Below are 24,195 nucleotides of genomic sequence, written 5' to 3' on the forward strand. Positions count from 1 at the left end.
GCCCAAAACCAAGGGGGTAGGGAGGTAGCCTCCTTGATTTTTTTCATAATTCCTATATAAGTTAGGAAACTTTTGGTGTAAGCAATGAAAGACAATCTGGATAAACCAGTCGCAAGGGGACGCATTGGAAATACATGGAGAAGTTCATAAAAACAGAGAAAAATCTGATCATACAGACCTCAAAAAAGGACTAGGGACAAGAAGTTTCCGAAGGTCTAGGTAATAAAAGTTCAGCGTCTCTGCGAGGAAAGCGGCCATGGACTGGGGGAAATTGTCCCATCCTCAAGTCACTCAGCTGAAGATTCAAATTCCCGAGATAGTCTAGCTGAGAGACTCAACCCTAGGCCAGTGAGGAGCCAGGGTACTATCCCACTAAATCTACATATAACAGGGAATATTTGGCCCTCAAAGGAAAACCAACGTTTGTTATCAAAAGTAAGGGCTGCATGCTGAGGAAGAAAAATCAGCAGGTGTACACCCTTGTGACCATAGAAGGTAATCGATTGGAATTTTAAGGATAGTAAACCTATCAAAAGCACCATATTCTTTCACACAAGGAAAATAAAACTTTGAGGATATTAAGCCTATCAAAGGCACCATATTGTGCCGACCCACCTACACAAGTAAAATAGAAATTTGAATGCAGAAATAACTCTACGTCACTCTAGTAAACGCTGTATATGAGATGTCTTAGAAGCAGAAGACTGGGGCCACTCCACGAGCTCTCTGGTAACACTTCTGTCTTCCACTTGGCCACAGAAGATCATTACCCCAAAGGCTTCACGGTTATATAACATGAGTCACCATTCCTTCAGGATTTTACGATAGTTTCCTCAACATTTTTCCAATCTATACCCACCACCGAGCCCCAGGTGGTTCAAGGTCTACCATTTACTACTTCTCTGAACTTAGGCAAGTCACTTAGCTGCAATCTGTTCATCTATAGAACAGGAAAAACCTGTCATCTGTCTCTAGAGGTTGCTGTGAAACTCACATGAATTAACAGACATGTACACAAAAGTGCTTGAAAAACTGTAAGGTGACTCTAATGTGACAGCAACCCTTATGTGCCTACTGACACTGGCTCCAAATCATGTGCCTAAATGCTGTTTTACCTGCAAAGGCCAGCGGGTAAGAAACACCTTGCCCATTTAATTATTTCCTATCGTAGGAAGCAGATCCTTTGAATGTAGCATCCCTGGAGACTGAAGAAGGAAGGCAGATGGTTACTTGCATACCAGGCAAGTTGGGACAGTCTTACGGAGGCCCCAGGCCAGGGTCTGTTACTGTACGGGCCACTATTCCATCACCACAGAAGGTACTAGCTTGGGAAAATACTCAATAGTCCCACAAGCCAAAGTGAAAGGAGACAGAAAGACAGAAAAAGAAATTCTTATTCGCATTGAGAACTCAAACCCAAGTTGCCCAGTGAGCAGTCTTGTCTATGTATCTACAAGACAGCACATTTTTTAATTCTATACCTAACAGCTTTCACCCTTTCAGATGTTTGTCAATGGGAAAAGGGTGGTGAAGGGAACAGAAATAGTGGAACATCTAAACAACCTTCGTGTCGTCAGCCGAGGGAGGCTAAGCCATCAGAAGTGGCTCAGCCACACAGCCCTTTAAAGATTCACTGTGGCTGGAGCGACATGGTCTCACTTTCAACAACAGCTTACAGTGCATGACTAGGTGACCGCAGTACAGATGGAACAAAGGTTAGCACTCCCCAGGCCCCACACAGAGGCACTGGGCATCTTGAAATTCACCCTTGAATGCGGTGGAGTGCTGGGCCAGGCACGCCCACATGAAGGCGGGCAAGCACTCAGTCTCCTTTGGTAGAAGATGACAACTTGTATGACTTTCCCTTTGGGAGGGAGAGGCTCATTCCTGTGCCACTGCTGTCCAGCGACGGTTTCTGTCTTACCTTGTGACTAATCTCTCTTCACTTTCCTATTCCTGTAGTGAAATAGTACTTCTGAGACATGATTTTGTTTTCAAGTAGGCTCCACGCCCAACATGGGGATTGAACACCCTGAGGTCAACAGTCACGCCTTCTACTGACTGAGCCAGCTGGGCACCCCTCTGAGACATGATTCTATTTGGTTTTATTCCCATGGTAATTTCCCCTCTTCCCCCAGACAAGCAAAAAGTAGACCCAGGCAACTTTTTTTTAAGTTTTTAGTTTTTATTTTAATTTTTTTTTTAATTTACATCCAGATTAGTTAGCACATAGCCCAACAACGATTTCAGGAATAGATTCCTTAATGCCCCTTCCCCATTTAGCCCATCCCCCCTCCCACAACCCCTCCAGCAACCCTCTGTTTGTTCTCCATATTTAAGAGTCTCTTATGTTCTGTCCTCCTCCCTGTTTTTCTATTATTTTTGTTTCCCTTCCCTTATGTTCATCTGTTTTGTCTCTTAAAGTCCTCATACGAGTGAAGTCATATGCACCTCAATGTTTATAGCAGCATTATCAACAATAGCCAAAGTATGGAAGGAGCCCAGATGTCCATCGATGGATGAATGGATCAAGAAGATATGGTAAAGGGGCACCTGGGTGGCTCTGTCGGTTGGGCATCCGACTTCAGCTCAGGTCATGATCTTGTGGTTTATGAGTTCGACCCCTCGTCAGGCTCTGTGCTGACAGCTCGGAGCCTGGAGCCTGCTTTTGATTCTGTGTCTCCCTCTCTCTGCTCCTCCCCCAGTCGCTCTCTCTCTCTCTCTCTCTCTCTCTCAAAAATAAATAAAGCTTAAAAAATTTTTTAAAAAAGAACATGTGGTATATATATACATATACGATGGATATAACTTGGCAATCAAAGAGAAGGAAATCTTGCCATTTGCAACTACGTGGATGGAACTGGAGACTATTATGCTAAGTGAAATTAGTCGGTCAGAGGAAGACCCAGGCAATTATTGTGCCAGGACCTCCTGGCATTTGTGGGTCCAGGAACTTAAACTCATTAAGAGAGCGTGCTAGGGCCTTTAAAGCAGAGATCACTGTACTGGGTTGCCTCTGAAGAGAAGAAATCAAGAGAAGGAAGAATATCTCCGAGGGTAGAAAAAGGTTTCCTGACCTGAAGTAAGAATAAGAGATAGAGAAATGAGAGCAAGGTCTTAAATAGGTCTCAGAAAGAAAATCCTCCCCCCGGTACACAAACACACACGGGGACACCCACGGACACACGTGTGCAAATAGGCACAGACACACATGTGGACACACACCCACGGACATACACAGAACATACGCATGAGACACACACCCTTTACCTGTTCTGCTTCTTGAGCAGACACTCGTGGGCTGTGTCCAAGCTCACCGGGCCCCGGAAAGCCTCAGTGAGGCTTTGATCCCCATGATCCCCACCATGGCATCAGTTTATAAGCCTTCAGTCACTGGAGCCCATAAGAATAAAAAAAAAAAAAAAAAGACGATCACATTTGTAAGAGACCAAGGACCAAAGCAGCCCGTGGAAACCTCAGAGGACCCCCCGCTGAACACAAGACTAATGAACTGACCATCCCTTATGCCAAACCCTTTGCAACTACTCCGAGAGAGAGAGAAAAGGGAAAGTGCAAACTGTTTAAGATGAAGTTTCGGGGTCCCTGGGTGGCTCCGTCGGTTGGGCGTCCAACTTTGGCTCAGGTCTTGATCTTGTGGTCTGTGAGTTCCAGCCCCGCATCGGGCTCTGTGCTGACAGCTCGGAGCCTCGAGCCTGTTTCAGATTCTCCCTCTCTCTCTCTCTCTCTCTCTCTCTCTGCCCTTCCCCCATTCATGCTCTGTCTCTGTCAAAAATAAACAGTTAAAAAAATTAAAATAAAAAAAAAAGATGAAGTTTCTACCATGCCAGCAGTATGGAGCTGGAAACAGGGATTAAGTTGAATTATAGGAAAAATAAAGTCATATTTTGGGCATACTGAGGCTTGTGGCCTGAAGTCTATACCAGCTACCTCTGCACAAACTTCCCAAAAATCTGTGAGCTTCCAGAAGACCCTAAAAGATCTCCTTCCTTCGTAGAGCAGGACCTCTCAGGGGTCAATGTGCACCTTGTATCACTTGTATCTTGTTAAAATACAGATTTTTTTTTTTTTAATTAATGCATTTATTTTTGAGAAAGGGTGAGAGCATGCGTGCAAGCAGGGGAGGGGCAGGGACAGAGGGAGAGAGAAAATCCCAAGCAGCCTCCATGCTGTAGGCATAGAGCCCGACGTGGGGCTCCATCTCATGAAATGAACCGTGACATCACGACCTGAGCCAAAACCAAAAGTTGGACGCTTAACCGGCTGAGCCACCCAGGCGCCCCTACAATACAGATTCTGCTCCCGTGAAACCAGGGCTGGCCCAAGATTCGTGATTTCTAACAAGTTCGGAGATCCTGCTGGTCCCGAGTACACATACATACACATCTCTGTAGCAAGGCCACAGAGATTTGCAATGACCTACACACATAATACATGCGCGGGTAAAGGGAGGAATAAACAGTTGTAATGACGACGGATCTTTTTGAGCAGGCGAGACTGTCTTTTGCTCTTGCTTACCCGGCAACAGGTTTTTGTGGCCTGGCTGAAGATCCTCGTCACCACTCCACCGATGTCCTCACGGTAAATTTTGTTCAGTGGGAATTCGCCCGAAGAGCTGTGGACGTGGGCTGACCCTATCTTTCACGCTTAACTTCTGGGCTCAGACCGGGAGAGATGGAAGGTGCCACACAGGTCCAACGCTATGCTAGACGGTTCCATGGTGACGTGTTACAATTATCAACTATTCTTCTGGTTAATACTATTCATTCGTTTGACTAATACGGATTCAGCACACAAGTATACAATGTAGAGATGTAAACAAAATGCCCACACGAGAGTGTCATGAGAGGTGCTTACATCCTAATCGGGCCTATTAACTTCGTGACCGCAGGCTACATAAAGTGTTGGACACACGTTATCTCATTTGATCCATGAAAGTAGACGAATGAAAATACTGAGGGCCATCATGATAAAGCGACTGGTCTAAAGCCAGAGAGCAGATAAAAGGCAGGGTGTGGGTCTCAACCTGGTTTTCTTCAAGTTCTTTCCTCTTTCTAATACCCTGGTGAACAAAATTTACCACTAAGGTCATTGTCACAGGGGTGTGTCGGCGGCTCAGCCGGTTAAGCGTCTGACTTCGGCTCCGGTCATGATCTCACACTTAGTGAGTTTGAATCCTGCGTTGGGCTGTGTGCTGACAGCTCAGAGCCTGGAGCCTGCTTCAGATTCTGTGTCTCCCTCTCTGTCCCCCCCCACCCCCTCCCCACCCCCGTCTCTCCCCGCCTTGCACTCTGTCTCTGTCTCAAAAATAAATACACATTTTAAATTTTTTTTTTCAACGTTTATTTATTTGTGGGACAGAGAGAGACAGAGCATGAACGGGGGAGGGGCAGAGAGAGAGGGAGACACAGAATCGGAAACAGGCTCCAGGCTCTGAGCCATCAGCCCAGAGCCTGACGCGGGGCTCGAACTCACGGACCGCGAGATCGTGACCTGGCTGAAGTCGGACGCTCAACCGACTGCGCCACCCAGGCGCCCCAATAAATACACATTTTAAAAAAAGAAACATTGTTATGGTGATTGCTACCTTTCCAGCCAGGCCAGGAAAACCTATTGCCTGGGTAAGGAATGGCAGAAGATAGCCTCAACCTTGCTCAAAAAAGATCATTTTTTATTTACAAAACAAAACAAAAAAAAAGATTTATTGACTACCTGCAAATCAAGAGGCATCTCATTTCCATCTGGATAACAGACTGGAACTCCTCGGCGAAACGGTTTAAATACCCACCTTTACTTCAAACTCTTTGCTGATTTATTTTGTGAAAGACAAAGTTATGATCTCAGTGCTTATTACCGTGTCACTGAAGACTTTACAAGTCCTCGGAAAGCCAACTGCTACTAAAATGAGGACAAACATAAAGAATTCAGAGCAAAGTATGCAAGCATCTTCTATTTGCAAAGAAATTTCTCTCCCTACTCTACCGAGTAAATTGTAGTCAGTTCTCTTAGAGTCACACGGGTTAAGTTGCCTTTCAGAGAAGATTCTTAGAACTGGCACTCTCCTGCCCGGGGCTGGAGAGCCATCAGGCAGCCTGGGGTCAAGGTGGGGAGACAACAGGAGCACTGTAGGAGCACCACATCAGAGGCCCTCCTTAGACTGTGAGCTGTAAGGTTAAAAGACATCACATAATGTCTCTGCTGAGAAACTGGGAACCTTCCCTTATTCAGGTTACTTCTCTTCTCTTCAACATAATGTGCTTAATTTAGCCAACACCACCCCTCATTAGATACTAATAGACAGGGGTAAAGAAATGCCCAGGTTGAAAGCATGCTGCAGAAGGCATACCAAATTCAATTCGCATTAGAATCGCTTCCGTAGCATATCAATGGGGTTAGTTTAGGAGGTGCTGTTGCAAGGCAGAGATACCCCTGGTACCTGTCTGTGATAACCAGAGTAGCCATGGTCGCCCTGGATGGCCCTGCTTTACCACTGTTGAGCCAACATAATCATTAAAAGCTCTCCCTTTGCACTTTCACATGTGTTCCCATTTGAACAGCAAATTATACACTCCCTCTATTTCTAACTGACTGTCGTGTCTGCACAAACTTCACTGCTTGCCAATTTGCAGATTGTGCTGGGAAGCTTGCCACACAGAACACAGTGATGAGTATAAATCCAAGTACCCTCTGCTCAGGGAAATCGTGGGGCAAATCAATGGTAACAACCCCTAACCTCCACCATGAATACCTGAGATTTACAGATTTTTTTTTATTTGTAATTAATTTCTTATACAGGGGCAAATACTGTTGTTATCACTACATAACAAACAACGTAATCGAAATAAAGAAAAGGGGGGCACCTGGGTGGCTCAGTCGGTTAAGCATCCAACTTGAGCTCAGGTCATGATCTCGAGGTCCATGAGTTCGAGCCCCGGGTCTGGCTCTGTGCTGACCGGCTCAGAGCTGGGAGCCTGCTTTGGATTCTGTGTCTCCCTCTCTGTCTGCCCCTCCCCCCGCTCACATTCTGTCTCTCTCTGTCAAAAATAAAATAAACACTAAAACAAAAAAGAAGAAAAAGAAAAGATAGTTAAAAAGTACCTGGCCACCTACTTGATGAGAAGCACATCGTAGGTGATCGGGCGTAAAAACACCTAACACATAAAATATATCTTTCCATCTTCAAGGTATTTCCAAACTATTGTGGGAAGCACAGGCTAATGGAAAAAGTAAGAAGTGTAAATGACAGATACAGACTGATCGTATGCGTCAATGTTGGAAGAGCTCTCTCAAGTTTACATAATAAATATGTGTGTCAGAGTTTAAAACAGAGGAAGTAGATGGAAATAAACATTTATGGGGCACATAGTATAGGCAAGGGTGGGCTACCATTAGGCCTCATTTCGCGTAATTCTCGTTTCAAGCCCTGTGAAGGCCATAGCGTTTCTTCTACAGATAAAGCAACAGATTCTGAGAGGCCAAGTAACTTGCCTGAGGCCACACAGTGCCCACACTGGATCTATTAAAGCCAAGGCCAGCGTTCTCTCCCCCTGTGCTGTATGAGTCGCCCTCATTTTGAATAGTCCAAGGCAGAGACTGGCCAATATCAGGAATCCTATGAGTGTGTAAACTCAGAGGAAATAAACGTAAAGTTGTACAAAATACAACAGCCAAAAGTCAAAGGGAGATAGACATTTTTTAAACTCTAAAGAAACGAAAGAAGATTATTTCTCCACGTTTCCAAAAGCAAATTCCAAAGCAGTTGTGTGTATGGTTAGGGGGAGAAAAAAGGGGGGAGAGGAATTGTGTAAAAATACATACTGATCCAAAAGTATTTGTTGAGCTGGTCGTGCTGAATTTCCTAGGAAGTCTCCCCTACAGGATGTATTAATCCCTTTTCGTTGTTCTAAGGCTGGTTACAACAAAATCGATCCCAACCACTGCTGTGTAGTAAGGAAGGGAATCACTGAGCGACAGATGAAAGCTTCAAGTATTCAAACCATGGATGCTTTGGTCCTGCTATCGATTCCATTCACCCCCAACTTATCAAATACTTTGGAGTTACAAAGGAAAGTGCTGGATGGAGGAAGAGGAGCTTGGGGGCAGAGGAAGCCAGGACTCCCAATGTCAAGTACATTGCAACCCAGTAGGTGAACGGACAGGTTGTACGCGATGACTTTCAAACTGAAGTACAAACAAAGAGCCAGGAAGACACTAAGGCCAAGGGCCAATTAACCATAGTTGCCCTTTCTCCCCACAGGTGAGCTTCAACTTCCTTATCTTTTCATAAAGGGGCGCCTGGGGGGCTCAGCCGGTTCAGCGTCCGACCTCAGTCGAGGTCATGATCTCACGGTCTGCGAGTTCGAGCCCCGCATCGGGCCCTGTGCTGTCAGCTCAGAGCCTGGAGCCTGCTTCCGATTCTGCGTCTCCCTCTCTCTCTCTGCCCCTCCCGCACTCACATTCTGTCTCTCTCTCTCTCTCTCAGAAATTAATAAACATTAAAAAATAAATTTTTTCAAAGAAAAGAGAAATGTAGTTGCCAAGGGCTGAAGGATGAGGGAAATACGAAGAGGTTGATAAAAGGGTACAAACTTTCAACTCTAAGATGAATAAGGTCTGAGGACCAGATACAAAACATAGTTACTAAAGTTAAATAACACTGTACTGCATAATTGAGATTTGCTAAGAGATTAGACCTTGCTTATTCTCACCACACACCCGCACACAAAGATAACACATGAGGCAATGGAAGCGTTCGCTTGATGGAAGGAACCGTCTCACACTGTACACGTACATGAAATCAGATATTGTACCCTTCACATATCTCATGATTTTATTTGTCAATTATACCCCAGTGAACCAGGGGAAGGGGGGGCGGATCCTAACCTTCACAAGTTCCTTGCAGAATTTTTTAAAACCAAAATCATTGAAGAAGTGTTCTGAAAACCCTACTTTAGAGTGCCAATGACAAGTAACAGTGACAAAGGAAACTGGGCCCCGTTTTAACTGTTTCAGGCGAATCTGCTCGGGTCCTGGCTCAGGCAGGTTTGTGTCCACCTGAGGAGGCTACCTGGAGGTGCAGCTGACTTTCTGGCTCCTCGGTTCCTGTCGCCTCCCAGCCTGGCCTCCCTCCGGGTTCCCTCCTCCAGCCCAGCCCAGGCCCCACTGCTGCGACTCCCGCACCACTGTCTCCAGTGATCTCATGCACACTCATGGCTTCAGTTCTCTGTTGACCCGGAGTTACGCCTCCAGCCCAGACGTCTCTGAGCTCCAGGCTCATATATCGGCCCGCCTGGTGGACATTTCCACTCGGGTGTCTGTAAGCCCTGTCCAAAAGGAACTCACTGTCTTCCCTCTCTTCCAAATACCGTGCCTTCTTCCCTTTTCCTATTCTTGGTAAACAGCCATTGTCATCGCGACTTACACAAGCCGTAATCTGGCTCTCTTCTCAGTACCTCCCTCCCTCTCCTCCCTCCACCGGCACTTCATCCTTGGAAGATAATGCCTCTTCCCCCCCCCCCCAACCTTGGCCATTTTTTAAGTCAAATAATTGGTGCAATGTTTAGCATTTCTTGTACAGTTCTTAATTTTTGTTGCTGTTTTATAATTGTGTGTGATGCCTGCAAAAGGTAGATATATTTCTAGATGGTGGCTATCCTTTGAACCATTTAAATTGGCCTATGTCCGTTCTGTAACATATTTCCAATACTTAAGTTTTTTTTTTTTTTTTTAATTTAAATCCAAGTCACTTAACATATAGTAATAATGACTTCAGGAATAGAGTTTAGTGGTTCATCACTTACATAGGACACCCAGTGCTCATCCCAACGAGTGCCCTCCTTAATGCCCATCACCCATTGAGCCCATCCGCCCCCCACCCAACACCCCTCCAGCAACCCTCAGTTTATTCTATTTAAAGGTCTTTTATGATTTGTCTCCTTGTTTTTATCTTATTTTCGCTTCCCTTTCCTTCTGTTTACCTGTTTTGTTTCTTAAATTCCACATATGAGTGAAACCGCATATTTGTCTTTCTCTGAATGACTTATTTCGCTTAGCATAAGACACTCTAGTTCCATCCACGTAGTTGCAAATGGCAAGATTTCATTCTTTTTGATTGCCAAGTAATACTCCATTGTATCCATATCCCACATCTTCTTTATCCATTCATCCGTCGATGGACATTTCGGCTCTTTCCATACTTTGTCTATTGTCGATAGTGCTGCTATAAACATCGGGGTGCATGTGCCCCTTCGAAACAGCACACTTGTATCCCTTGAGTAAATTCCTAGCAGTGCTATTGCTGGGTCGTAGGGTAGATCTATTTTTAATTTTTTGAGGAGCTTCCACACTGTTTTCCAGAGCGGCTACACCAGTTTGCATTCCCACCAGTAGTGCAAGGGGGTTCCCGTTTCTCCCCATCCTCGCCAACATCTGTTGTTGCCTGAGTTGTTCAGGGATAATATACCTGTCATGTTCCCACAGGGTCGCATGTTCATTTCTGATTCAGCTAGTCTGCTTATCTCTTCCATCTCTGTACAGACAACAAAGACAGTTGGAATCTGTGTAGACAAGCACTTTCCTACCTGGGCTCTGTGAAACGTTACTCCCAAGAAGTTTTCATAGATATTTCTTTTTAAAAAAGAAAAAAAAAAAAAGGTGGCAGTGGGTTCCAACATGAGCGAGACTGTCGGTTGACTGTGTTTTCCAGACCTTCCCCCTTCGCCACTGGCCCCCGGGTGTTTGGGCTCCAGAATGGAGCGCTAGTTTTCACTCTGGGTCCAAGAAATGAGCAAGATGATTCCATCTGGTTACAACACAGTGGCGGCAGGACGTGTGCGCAAACGCGATGTTTGGATTTCAGAGTGTGATCGGTTTTCTTTGTGTCGTTGAGACTCGGTTTGCTTGCTTTCCAGGCACCTGAGCGGGCTGTGCGACATGTAAGCATCCGCACCCTCGCTGTACAAGCTGGGCTGTTTTCGTTGGGAACCCTGACTCTCCCAGTCAGCTCCGCTAAAAGGATGAGGCTTCTGGCCCCTTCTCAACCAGCTGCCCTGCTGGAACCTGCCATCATAATGGCTGCCCCCACCCCCCACCTCCAGCCCATCCCCAGTGAAGTGCACTAAATTTGAACTCTGGCTGCTTCCACCTTCAGCAGCACACATGTTACCCTGCCCTGGGTTCTGAGAGCTGTAAGCCTGCCCTTCTCCCGAGCTTGGGCGTCCCCCTGCCCCCCCAATGCTTTTAGGGGTGCTGGAGGCAGCCACAAAGCTTGCTATCCAGTGAATCTGCATTCTCTAAGAAAGGGCCACTCAGTTGTAGGAAACGCACCTGCCTAGAGTTCCCCCTTCGGAACCAGAGAGTGTAGGAAGGACTTAACCAGGTTAAGGCACAAGCTACCCCTGCACAGCCTGACCTCTTTGCAAAACCACAGCGCACGGCTGCATGGTTACGTCTCGGAGAAGCCTCCAGCAAGGAACCTGTTTGCCTTAGTCGAGTCGCCCCAACTATTTTGAGCGTGGCTCACTTCTTGGTAACCCACCTGCTTTGGGTATGTATTAATACAGACTGACAAAAACTCCCCGAGGATATGGAATAAGCTCATGAGGCAGATTTTCTGGGTGCGCCCAAACTGACTTCAGCTTTCCTGGTGTCAGAGCAGGTGGGCCAAGAAACCCACCACAGCTCTCGCTTTGCAGCGGGTTACCTCTTTGTGAGCTGCTCGGGGCCAGGGCCGGAGGAGTGGATGGAGCCGGTTCCGGAGAACCTGAAAGAAGGAACAGGGACAGGACCGGGAGCCAGGAGACCTGGAGGAAGGATCTGGAGTAGAATCTGCCTGCCTCCTGCTGCCGTTCCCTCCACCCCCCCCCCCCACCCGCACCATGGCCTCCAGCTTAAACCTCAGTGGAGAGAAGTTTAAGAAACTGGCAAGAAGGATGCTTTTAGACACTGCAACAGTGAGGGCTGCTGGGACCCAGAGCACTTCTGGCTTTAGGAGACAAGCATCCTCGCTACTCTATCCCCAGACCCTATTTTCTGGCCCCTGAGCCCAACGGGCTAGGCTTTTCAGGAACAGCGGCAGCAGCTGAGAAAGAGGCAGGGGACAAAGGTGTCCAAGGAGGAAGAAGGATCTAGACGTGTTACTGAGCACAGGAGGGACATCACCCAGCAGGAGACCCTCAGCAGTGATGGGGAGGGACTTTCCAGAGTGCAGGTGGGAGGTAAGGTCACCGAGGAGCTTCACAGCCATTACCAGGACCTTACTGTCCCCATAATTCCACCCAGAGGCTAGAGAGCCCCAGGCGGGGGCAAGCTCTTTCTCTTCCCTTCCTGTGTTCACGAACCTTCTGGTTTCCTCCTTCCGCTTTTCCCCAGGCCACACTTTCCCCACCCGTCCAGTCTCCCGGAACTATTGGATCCGAGAAGGAGGTAGCTGGCTTGCAGAGCCTTTCATACGTTATTCAGGTGACTCAATGGGTGGTGGTGTCACCCGCCCCCCCACCCCCACCCCCACCCCCACCCCCACCCTGGGGGTTACTGGCCGAGAAACAGGCTCATAAAACAAACGGTCAGACTTTGGGTCGGGGCTGTTTCTAGTAAAAGGGAGTTCCCGTTGTCTTAAATCACCCGGGATTGTTTGCTTCGAGAGGCAGCCGTTTAATCTGAAACACAGACAGAAATAAACTGCGGCCGTGGGTCCCTGCCTGCCTCGGCTGAGCCCGACTTTGACATTCTAAGCGCTGTGAGTACCGAGTGGCCTGGATGGCTTGAGGCCAAACGGTAATGTTTCCTTCTGCTGTTGTTGAGAAAGGCATTCAGGAAAACAATTGAGCACAATACGGGCCTTCCTGTTCCGCCAGGCGGGCGTGCGAAGCACCCTGCAAACGTGGAGCGAGTGAATCATTCCTGAGAAAGGGGAGCTTCCCTCTCCTCTGTCGGAGGCTTTCTCCACGGCGGCCCCGGGCACGCTGCCACGCCGTGGGCCCATCGAGCCCCCGTTTTCAGAACCCATCTGCCGCCTCCCCCACACCGTGGGATTCGCCCCACTCGCAAAGTCCGCGTTTCTGCCGGGAAATGTCACCAACGTGTTTCTCGCTTGGGAAAGGCATCGGCCGTGAGTTTCCCTCCAGCCAGGAAGTCAGTCCTGCAAGAGAAGGCCCCACTGGGGCTTTTGCTCTAAGACATTTCAAAATGCCTGCACCTCGTGGGCTTTGCGGGACAGGGGCCACACGGCCTTGGCCCACGTGGCGACTAACACGTGCTTGGCTGGTGGAGACACGGCGGGTTGCAGTTGCCTCTGACGGGCGAATGGCTGAGCGGAAATGAAACGAGCTGTGTATGGAATTTATTACAACGAGACCAGAAAGAGGCCTCACCTTACCATGTGTTATGTATGACCTTTCCTTTTTCAGGCGATGCAGCCGAAATCCTAAGGGGTGCACGGTCGCGTCCTGGCTGCAAGCGATGGAACGTAGAAAGATGTCAGACGGTCAGTGGTTGGTTGTAGCTCTCTCTCTCAGTCTCCATCTCTCCCTCTCTCTTCCACTGCCCGTTCTTCCTCTCTTCCTCCACCCCCCGCCCCCTCCCATCCCATCTCTGGGACAGGGGCATCATTTTCAGCCGGGAATGGCATCCAGACTCTAAAAGATCCCGCAGAATAGGACCCAACAGAGGTGTTGAACTTGACATCATCCCGCCTTCTCTATTCTAGGAGTGAGCACGCAAGGTCCCTTGACCAAAAGCTAAACCAACGGACATTCAGTTTTGAAGGGTCACGGGACCTGCCGCTCCAAAATATGCCCCGGGAGGATAGCCGTTGTTTCGAGCCGCCGGCGCTTGAACAACAGCAAAGGCAAGGAAAGGCCTTCTCTGAGCTCTCATCTGCCTGAAGACGCATCCTCCAGGAGCAAGTCAGTTGGTACAAATTTCTCCCCAGGAAGTTCATCCCCCAAGGAAGGTGGAGTCTTGTTCCAGGGGAGGACACTGTAGGCGGACCGCACACCCAGGCAATCTCCATCCCAAACCATCTTTTCCAGAAATCATTTACCCTCCCCGAAGAGGCCTGCCTCCTCCCTCCCCTTTTCCCTGTTAAGGTGGTATTTAAGCCCAAATTGTAAGCCGCCTCTCTGAATTACTCATTTTCCCTGGGTGCCTCACATTTATGTATGAGGGCTACATGTTACTGATAAACTTGTTTTTCTCTTGTTGATCTTTTGGTCTTTTATTGCGGGGGTCTCAGCCAAGAGCTCAGGAGGGTAGAGGGAAATTCATTTTTTCTCCTGTACGGTTTTAATCACCCACTTTGCCTGTGCAAAGGAGCTGCCACTAACCATCATATTTTGATAAGATAAGAAAAAAAAGAGATTCTTTAGTACTTGATTTAATACCATAGAGTATTTGGAAAAAGCTAGGAGGTTTGAGCCTAACAAAATTGTGTTCGGGCCCCACCTCTTCCATTTTCCCACTAAGCCATGTGGGGAAGCCATTTGACTTCTCCCTGCCTCCGTTTCCTCATCTGAAAACGGGGATAATAGCAATGCCTGTCTCAGAGGGTTGTTGTGGGTATTAAAGGAGACGACGATGTGGGTAATTTTACTTAGTGTCTTGCCCCAGACCCAATAAATATAGTGACTACTACCACTATTAATAATAATGGTAATAAGCTAATCAATAGCTTTTTTCATTTCAAGTCTGGGCTTCCCTCAGCCAAAAGCATAACGTCCTCCCTTAGGAAGGTAGAGCGTCTTTTGCCGAAATGAAATAGGCCTCTAAAGGGAATACGTTTCTGAGGAAGGATGGGGTCATTTGTCAGCTGAAAAACAGGATCTTTTTCCAATCATAATAGAAAATATTTCAAAAACGAGCAGGTTGCTGGGGGGGTGAAGCCACGAGATTTCTCCAACAAATTGCCTAATCGTTTCAACCGATACATAATTCCTAGAAAGTTCCGTAGTATTACACCAGGCCCTTCAACTCAACAAAGCAAGTAAAGTAAATGAAAACCATTCATTGGGTTTCACTCAACTGTCTACCAGATTGTATACTAACTGGATTAGGTTTAGAATTAGAGAACACTCTGGTATATGCTTTCTTTTTACTCAATAGAAAGCGAACTAAAAAAAAAAAACAACAAAAAACGTTTTTCAGCCAAACACATTCAAAACTCCATCCTTGTCAGTCAGGTGGCCGTCACTTGGACATCTTAGTAAGTAAAGAAACTTCTATTAAACTGAACTGCTCTGAAGAATCTCGGGAGTACATTCAGTTAGGGCACATGGCGTTTCTGAATCACAATCTGTATCTCTAGGAGAGATTCAGCTTTGATCTTAAAAGCCTCATAAAAGAAAACGTTTCCCCAAAGTCATTTCCATAAAGCCCACACTTGAGCGAGATTTTGGCCATGTGGCCAGAAAATTCAGAAAAATTCTGGTTAACACACCCAACGTTTTTTACCAATGGTCTTGTTGGGGGCACAGTTCATTTTCAGCTTAGTCAGGTCTTTTGGAAACTGAACCACAGGAACAGCACAGATGCTGAATAAATCAGATACATCCTGTGGTTTGCACTTCAAAGGTAGCCACAAATTCTTAAGGTATGATTCATAGTCATCAGAACCTATGAATCTCCTCTGAAATTGTTCTTTCACCTCCACCAAATCGCTCTATAATTCTTCAAATCTGTGACCCCACTGAGGTCACGGAAATTCAGCAGGAGATTATAAATGCAGTAGGAAATGAGTGTAGTTATCACCTGCTCAGGCCACTTGGCCAGTTAGAACCTGTATTTACTTGAACAAGAGTGAGAGGGAAGCCAGAGCCACGCCTTCTTAAACCAGATCCCAGATACGCAAGCCCAGTGTCTTATGTCATCCGGTCTCATATGCTGAAATTCGAAGACACTAACAATCCACCCCAAAACTTAATGACCTAAAACAATAGCCACTTCTGTAGCTCATAGCTCTTCAGCCTGGTAATTGGGGCTGTGATCAGTGCTCAACTGGGGAGCTCTTCTGGTCCCGGCGGGGGTCATTAATGCATTTGTGGTTGGCTACTAGGCCAGTTGAGGGAGGCTGGTCTAGAAATGTTTCAGCTGCAACGGCTCATCTCTGTTCCACATTCCCTCATCCTCCAACAGGCTGGCGGGAGCTTATTCATAGATTATCTGGACAGGGCTCCAAGAGGAAAATATGGAAGTATGCAAGGCCTCTCGGAGCCTGAGCTCAAAACTAGCGCATTATCACGTCCATGCGTCTGTAGCCAAAGCCAGTCACAAGGCCAACCTATTTCAAGAAGTGGGGAAATAAAAACCCACTTATTGATAAGAGGAGCTGCAAAGTCACACTGTAGGCATGAAAACCTCGGGCCATTTTTGCAATCTCCCCCAAACCTCTCATATATGTGTTCCTGAATGCCACACTCACTAAACTTTTACTTCCAGGGTAGGGGTCCTCTCAGCACGGACTGAGTACAGCAACCAGAGCTCGGCAACAAGGATGCCTGAGGGTAATACCTTCCCACCAGCTGGTGCTGACACGGGGACAATCCCTGCTGCATGGGTAGCTGATAGACGGCTGTCCCAGGTAACAACACTGGCAGTAGAGCTCTACTTTATGTTTCTGGGCAAAACACACGTGCACACACACACACACACACACACGCACAAAAGTCGTGGGGGGCTTGAAGGAAAACACATTTGGAATGCTCTGAGCTGAGAAAACCAGAGGAAAAGTCCAGGGATCCTGAGAAAAAAGGAGTAGAGCTCTTTCGGGGAATTTCTTTTGTGTTTGCTATAAACTAAAACTAGTATGAGGATTAATTTTCTGAGTCAACTTGACTAGGCCACAGGCGACCCAGATATCTGGTCAAACATTATCCGGGTGTTTCTGTGAGGGTGCTTTTGTATGAATTTAACATTGAAATTGATCGAATGAATGAAGCAGATTTCCTTCTCTAATTCGGGTGGGCCTCATCCAAGCAGTTGAAGGAAGGCCTAAATAGAACAGAAGGCTGAGCCTCCCCTAAATTCCTCCTGTCTGACTGCCTTTGGGCTGGAACATGGATTTTTTTTTTTTTTTTTTTTTTTTTTTTTTCTGCCTTGGGATTCAAACTGAGACATTGGCTCTCCTGGGTCTCCAGCTGGCTGACTGCTGATCTTGGGACCTGTCAGTCTGCAAAATCACATAAGCCAGTTCCTTACAATAAATTTCTGTGTGTGTGTGTGTGCGTGCATGTGTGTGTGTTTACACACATCTATTGGTTCTGTTTTTCTGAAGAATCAACTAATACAACTTTGTAGTGGAATATTCCGCCAGGCACAAAGACAAAAGAGTATTCAGTGCTTGATAAAGGCACACGGCTGGTCTGTCCCCAGGTATGCCATCCTTGATTGTTTTCAGCATCACCAAATAATTCTAGTCCTCAAGAACAAAAACCTTACACATGAAAAAGCCCTAATGCCGTTCGTTATCACTGCCGCCGATCTTGCTTGTTGACCTATGGCTATAGTTGTCATTTTTATTTGGTTCAGCTGGCTTTGCTTCGTTTGGCCTTGCCTGACACAGTGACATACCTCAAGTTCAGCTGTGAGTCCTGCGCCCACAGTAACTACCACCAGACGCTCACCGTGTCTGAGCAACTTCTCTGGGAATGTCCCAGAAATCCAATCCACAAGAGCTTGTGAGCGTAACAGCTCTGTCCCTGGAACCTGATAGCAGAAAACGCGAAGGGTAAACTCATGAGCAATCACTTCCCCAGTCTTCCCTCACCGTGACCAGAACGTGTGCACAACGGCCACAGAAATACTTTACTAGAAAACCACCTTTCAGAGGTGGGCTTCTGGGTGTTATCACAATGGCTGTGTGATTTTTTTTCAACTCGGCTCAACGGAGTAGGATCCCAAGGATTCCGTTTCTAGTATGTTCTGGTGAGAGTGGACTCCAAGGGATGTCCTCTCCTGGGAATTTGGGGAAAGGAAGGTGGACAGAGGCCATGTGATGGCAGACACATGCCTTCTCCCGGCGAGTCAGTCAAACACTAACGTGGGTGCTGCTGTGAAGGGATTTTGCAGATATGATCAAGGTCTTTCTAATTAGCTGTCTTCCAGTTGCTCCATAGGGAGGTCATCCGGGTGGACCCGACTTAATGGGTAGGAAGCCCTTTAAAAGAAGGCGGGTCCCTCCCTGAATTCAGAGACTCCAAGTTGGGGCTCCACGCTTCTTGGGATTCCGGCATCTCAGCGACCTTCCTTTCTTGACCCCTCCCCCCACTAGACTCCAGACCTGCCTAGCCAGTCCGCACAACCGGGCAAGCCAATTCCTGGCAATAAATCTGATACCGGTTCTGCTTCTCTGGGTGAACCCTGACTGCTCCAGTTATCATGAGAGAACAAGAAGAATCCACTCGAGTTTGCCGTTTGGATCGTCGACAAAACTGGGGTTACAAAGCGGGGGGACGGCCAAGCGCAGACATGGGTGCCAAAAGGCCTGGACCCTCTGCCTGCATCTTCCGTCACCGGCCAAGTGAGTTAGGGTAGCTAATTCTCATAACCTCTTTGAGCACTGTTTCTTTATGTACAAAATAGTGTTGATATTAAGCCCAAGCCCACCGACCTCACAGGGTTGTTTTGGAAAACCAACGGAGATCATGTATATGAAAGCACTTTGTAGCTTGCCATACGTAAAAGGCCAGACATTCAGTTTGAAAACTATCTAGCCTAACATGTTTAGTGAGGGGAGCCAGAGAGTAAAAGAGCAGAGATTACATGCCTACTGTATGCCAGAAATATGAATATATTTTCTCCTGCTCTCCTCTCAACTTTCTCGTGAGCGCCGCCCCCATCACAAATGACACTGAGGCTCAGAAAAGGCCACCAACTTGCCTAGATCACGGCAAAGGATGTGGAGTCCGGTGGGAAACTGACTCTGTGACACCGAAGTGCAGGCTTTGTGTGGGACACTCTTTAAAGAAAAGCTGAGATTTTCATGTGTCACCATGAGAACCATTCTACCCCATGGCGGACTTTCTAGAAATGGCCTTCAGCATAGCCACTCTTCTTGGGGACCTCCTACTTTAACTGAGGAGCAAACGGCACCTATTTTCATTAGTGTAGTTACTACATCTGAGATGCCCTGAGTCATACCACGTGAGGTACAAGAGAAAACCTCTTCGCTTTCCTAGCCAACCGGCAAGATGTCTTTCCATCATTTACACTAAAACCACTCCTACAGAATAATACAAGTGGAGCTTCACTCTTGACTTATTTTGACTGCTTCGGTCTTTAAATACTCAGAGAGGACACTTTAGTGTGTTTGTGCCCACGGGAGAAAGAAATGACTGGTTGGAGATTAAAGTTATTCAACAAACAAAGAGACAATTTTTCAAATGTACCTTTTCCTCAAAAAATGTGAAGCAGCCAGGAGAATGTGAGGGTCAGGCATTTCCTGAGAGTTAATGATCAACTGTCTGAAAAGTCCTTGAGCACGTTCATTTGTAAAATGGAGTAGAAGGCCCTTCCGCTGGGCACTTGAGATTTGGAAGCATTCATTATGCACAAATGGAACCTGAAAAGTGAGCCAAATATATATTCATTACAGATCGGGCTTTCTTCAGATGACTATATTACATATAAAGTTAATTCCACTCAAATTAACTTTCAAAATAAAGGAAGGAGAAAAGAACCCGCATTTATTAAACACCCACCAAATATTATCCTTGGCATTTTAAATCACTTTCCTCATAATTCCCATAAGATTTTTGCATCCGTATTTATGAGCCTCACTTTAACGATAAGCAATTGTCGGTCTAAGGCATCAGAGCTGTAGCTGGGGATTCAAACATAGAACCAAAGGACCTATAATTTCTACTTTCTGTAGTCTTTAGTTTAAATGAATATAGGGGTTTTTTTGTAATTTAAAGAAAAGTTCTATTTTAATAAATTAAGTAAAGGTGTCAACCTTACCACCTTGACTCAAAAACAAAATTGAACCCGAAGCACAAACATTCAATCAATGCTATTTAAATGTCTGTGAAAAGGATTAATCACAGAGTTTCAATCCTCACTACTTCTCAGTAATGTGAAATTTATGTAATGTGAGAGGATGTTAGTTTCTCCTTATTTCATGGGCTTCTCCTCGCGCACTCACTAGAGGCAGGGACCACGTCTTACCTATTTATACAACATTGGATATTGAACTTGGAGCTTAACACACAAAGGGTGACAGTACATTAGTGACTGTTCAATAATTATTAGTGACTGAATGCCATCTTACATGAGCCTGGCATGCTTTCAAACTTACAACCACTTTCTCCTATCTCACTGCTTGTGATTACTGCAACCCTGTGTGTGAGTTAGGGCTGATTATTATTAGCCCTGCTTTATAGACAGGGAAACTGAAATGCAGAATAAGTTGAGTCATCTGCTCAGTCACAGAACTAGTCACGTCACCTGTTGGATTTGACCATGACCAGATTTTTTTTTTAATGTTTTATTTATTTTTGAGAGAGAGAAAGAGAGACAGAGTGCGAGCAGGGGAGGGGCACAGAGAGAGGGAGACCCAGAATCTGAAGCGGGCTCCAGGCTCTGACCTGTCAGCACGGAGCCCAACACAGGGCTTCAACTCATGAACCATGAGATCATGACCTGAGTCGAAGTCAGACGCTTAACCGACTGAGCCACCCAGGCTCCCCGGCCCTGACGCGATTTCTTGAGTGCAAAGAACAAGATTTGTTTCTGTTTTTGTTTTTGTTTGATTTTTTTTTTTTTTTTTTTTTTTTTTTTTTTTTTTTTTTTTTTTTGCTACCAACAATTCCTCCTCAAGGAATATCCATTTTTGTTCAGGGTTGACCAAACTGTGCCTTCTGTTTAAGTAAAATGCTGAAATGAACAGATCTGGATGATACTAACCTACCAGTTAGAATCTGAGATCACGTGGTCCTATCACCTTGATCATCTGTCTTATACACTAGACAGGCAGTTGTCAACCATGATGTTGGGTCGTCATGGTGTTGAAGTGTCTGAGATCAATACCTAAGAGAGGAGAGCATTAGAGTGTATGCAGCACCTAGAGAGAGCCACCATTACCAACAGAAGGGTTAGCCATGAGCAGCATCAGTAGGGTGAAAACTAGATCACCAGTGACCTAGAATGAGCATCAGAAGGCCAAAACAAACAAACAAACAAAGGCCAGACCAGTAAAGATCAAAACTATTTCATTAGTTATGTGTTGACATAGGGTTTTTTTTTTTGAGATTTTTATATTTAGGTTATAAATTGGATAATTTTTAAGAAAAACTTTCATGTGCTGCTGTAACAGTGGGTTTGGAGAACCACATCCATAGCAAAAGGAAGGCAAGCCAAAAAAATGTGTGACTGTGTATGTGTGTGTCTTATAATATGAAGTTAATTGAAATTAAAATGTTTAAAGGGATTTATTTTCACTTGAGTTCTTCCAATGTGTGAAAAGCAACACATTTTATTCTCAATTACCCACGGTCTTATTTGCTCTCCACAAATGCTTGAAGGGCATGACGGAGCCAAGTTATGAATTCCTCAATGCTTTTTAGCAGTATCTCTTGAATTTCTTTACCTCGGTCTAATCCCTGGTCATAGCCTCTGGGAAATTCAACACGATGCAGAAAGGGCCTTTTGCTTTATGGTCTTATATAAAAGAACCTATCGCCCAAAAGTCATGGGATATGTTGCTGACTCACCCTAAAGAAGGGTTTCAGGTTGGGTCAGCAACATAGCCCAGGAGTGGAGGCCGCCAAAGCTTCCCCTTACGGTCAGGTCACAGCAAGTTTACTGAGTAGACGGGATGGACACCTGTGACGGTTTTGCTGGAACGCACTCCAAAACCAACATCTATAAAAAGAAGCTTCTCTTCAATCTCCCCTTTGAATCAGCCAGCTCTAGTGTTTTCCTAGCAGGAAGGAGAGGAAAAACCACTTTTTCTCACCCCTCTGGCCTCTCTTGGGAAAGAATCCCTCTTCCAGGTGTCCGGTGAGATGATGTGTCCTTTGTTTTTGTGCATTAAAATCCAGGTATATTCATTTGGCGACGGAAGTACCTCTTTAAGTGTGCTCCCAGAGGTGGAAAGTGCTGGTATGTTTGTCCCTGCTTCCTAGACTCTGGTTTTGTTACCTCTGAATCAGGGTGAAAGCAGGGAGTCTGTCTGCACCTGGGCACTGTTGTGAGACCACCAGGGAATAAATTACACCTACACTGAGGTCCTTCTCACATATCTACATCTCCAGTTTCTGTGCACAAGCCTGGGAGTTAAAATGTCATCACCAAATGGCAGTGGCTGTATTTCCTTGACTATCGCCTCTCCTGACGTTGTCTTCGGCCCCACCAAAACTCCTGCCTGCTCATTAGTAGGAGGGTCCCCAGAGCACCTCATGTGCACCATGGACAAGCTTCTCTGCCCTACTTTGGGACAAGCTTTCTCTGCCCTTACAAGCTCTCACTGAGGCCTCCCTCAACCATAAAGATCTCTGAGACTGTCTAACTGCTGGCCCCACTCTGGCCCCCCTGCAAAAACAACTGCCCTCCCTGACAAAGCATCTGTTCTCTGTGGTGTTCTCGAAGCTCTTGGTTGGGCTCCAGCCACCCCCACTATTGCCCCTACCCTCTAGTCCCAACCTCCAAGGCAGTGGCACTTGTCAGGTGCTAGAATTTGTAGAATATCTATATAGATATAGATATAGATATAGATGATATAGATATAGATATCTAGACAGAGAGAGAGAGAGAGAGAATTTATTTTAAGGAATTGGTTCATGAAATTATGTGGACTGGTAAGTCCAAAGACTCATCTAAGGCTTGGGGACCCAAGGAAGAATTGATGTTGAAGCTCAAGTCCAAAGGCAGTATATTGGCAGAATTCCCTTTTGGAGGAAAAGGTCAGTCTTTTTTCTCTTAAGAACTTCAACTGATTGGACAAGGCCCACCACATTATGGAGGGTAAAATGCTTTACTCAAAGTTTACTGATTTAAATGTCAATCTCATCTTAAAATTACCTTCACAGAAGTATCTGGGATACAATCTGACCAAATGGCTGAGCACCATTGACCCAGCCAGTGGACATGTAAAATTAACCATCACAATGCCCTTCTCCTCTTCCATTTCACATTCTAGTAGCCCTCCTTGGTGTTCTACCTTCCCTTTGGTTCTAACCCCCAAAACACATGCGGCAATGTCTGAAGACATTGTTATCTGTCACAACTGGGGGGTACTACTGGCATCTAGTGGGTAGAGGCCAGAGACACTGCAAAACATCCTGCAATGCACAGGACAACCTCCAACAATAGAGAATTTTCCGGTCCCAAATGACAATAATAGACCCGCGGTTAAGAAATCCTGCTACATGACCAGGGCACTTCCTGTCTCTCTAACCCTGTTCACTGTGCTGTGGTCACTCTGGCCTCCTCTCAGGTTATAGAACATGCCAGCTCCTTCCTTCCTCAGGGCTTTTGCAACTGTTATCCCCACTGCCTGAAACACTCTGTTCCCTGCATGGCTGGTTCACCAAGAAATCTGGCCCCCGCAAGCAGCTAATCCTGGTCCATTTCATTAATCTGATTGTTTCCTCATCTCCAGGTGACATTTTCTTGGGTGACTTTGTTCACCCGGGGTCTTACCCGCCTGGAAATCAGCTAAGGCAGGCACCTGTCACTATTTCCCAATGTCTGCGCTGGCACATAGTAAGTGTTCAACAAATATTTGATGGATCAGGAAGAAAGGAGTGTGTTAAAGAGCTTTAGTGAATACAGTTCTCCCTGTGTTTTTGGTTTCACAGCTCCCACAACTCAGATGTGCGTTTATAAGATCTGTCACCATGACGAGTGTCTCTACAGATTGTCCCAAAACACTGAATCATGTTCTGTTGAATCTAGAATGTGACCCCAATACAGGAGTGCTGATGCATAGGGGCACTTGTACCCCAATGTTTACAGCAGCACTTTCAACAATAGCCAAATTATGGAAAGAGCCTAAATGTCCATCAACTGATGAATGGATAAAGAAATTGTGGTTTATATACACAATGGAATACTACTTGGCAATGAGAAAGAATGAAATCTGGCCTTTTGTGGCAATGTGGATGGAACTGGAGAGTGTTATGCTAAGTGAAATAAGTCATACAGAGAAAGACAGATACCATATGTTTTCACTCTTATGTGGATCCT

General features: G+C 46.1%; 1 long non-coding RNA gene across 1 annotated transcript in view; it reads right to left on the bottom strand.

The window, feature by feature from the left end:
* Nucleotides 1-2,841: 2,841 nt before the first annotated feature.
* LOC115521865 overlaps nt 2,842-24,195 on the bottom strand; it is a 38,890-nt gene continuing 17,536 nt past the window's right edge. Inside the window, exons 2-5 of the long non-coding RNA XR_003971189.1 lie at nt 20,914-21,036; nt 19,398-19,570; nt 3,271-3,393; nt 2,842-3,077 (exon numbers count right to left, since the gene is read on the bottom strand). This is a non-coding gene — a long non-coding RNA (uncharacterized LOC115521865). The remainder of the gene's footprint in view (nt 3,078-3,270; nt 3,394-19,397; nt 19,571-20,913; nt 21,037-24,195) is intronic.

The sequence above is a fragment of the Lynx canadensis genome, chromosome C1 (genome assembly GCF_007474595.2).
Source record: "Lynx canadensis isolate LIC74 chromosome C1, mLynCan4.pri.v2, whole genome shotgun sequence".
Taxonomy (NCBI): Eukaryota; Metazoa; Chordata; class Mammalia; order Carnivora; family Felidae; genus Lynx; species Lynx canadensis.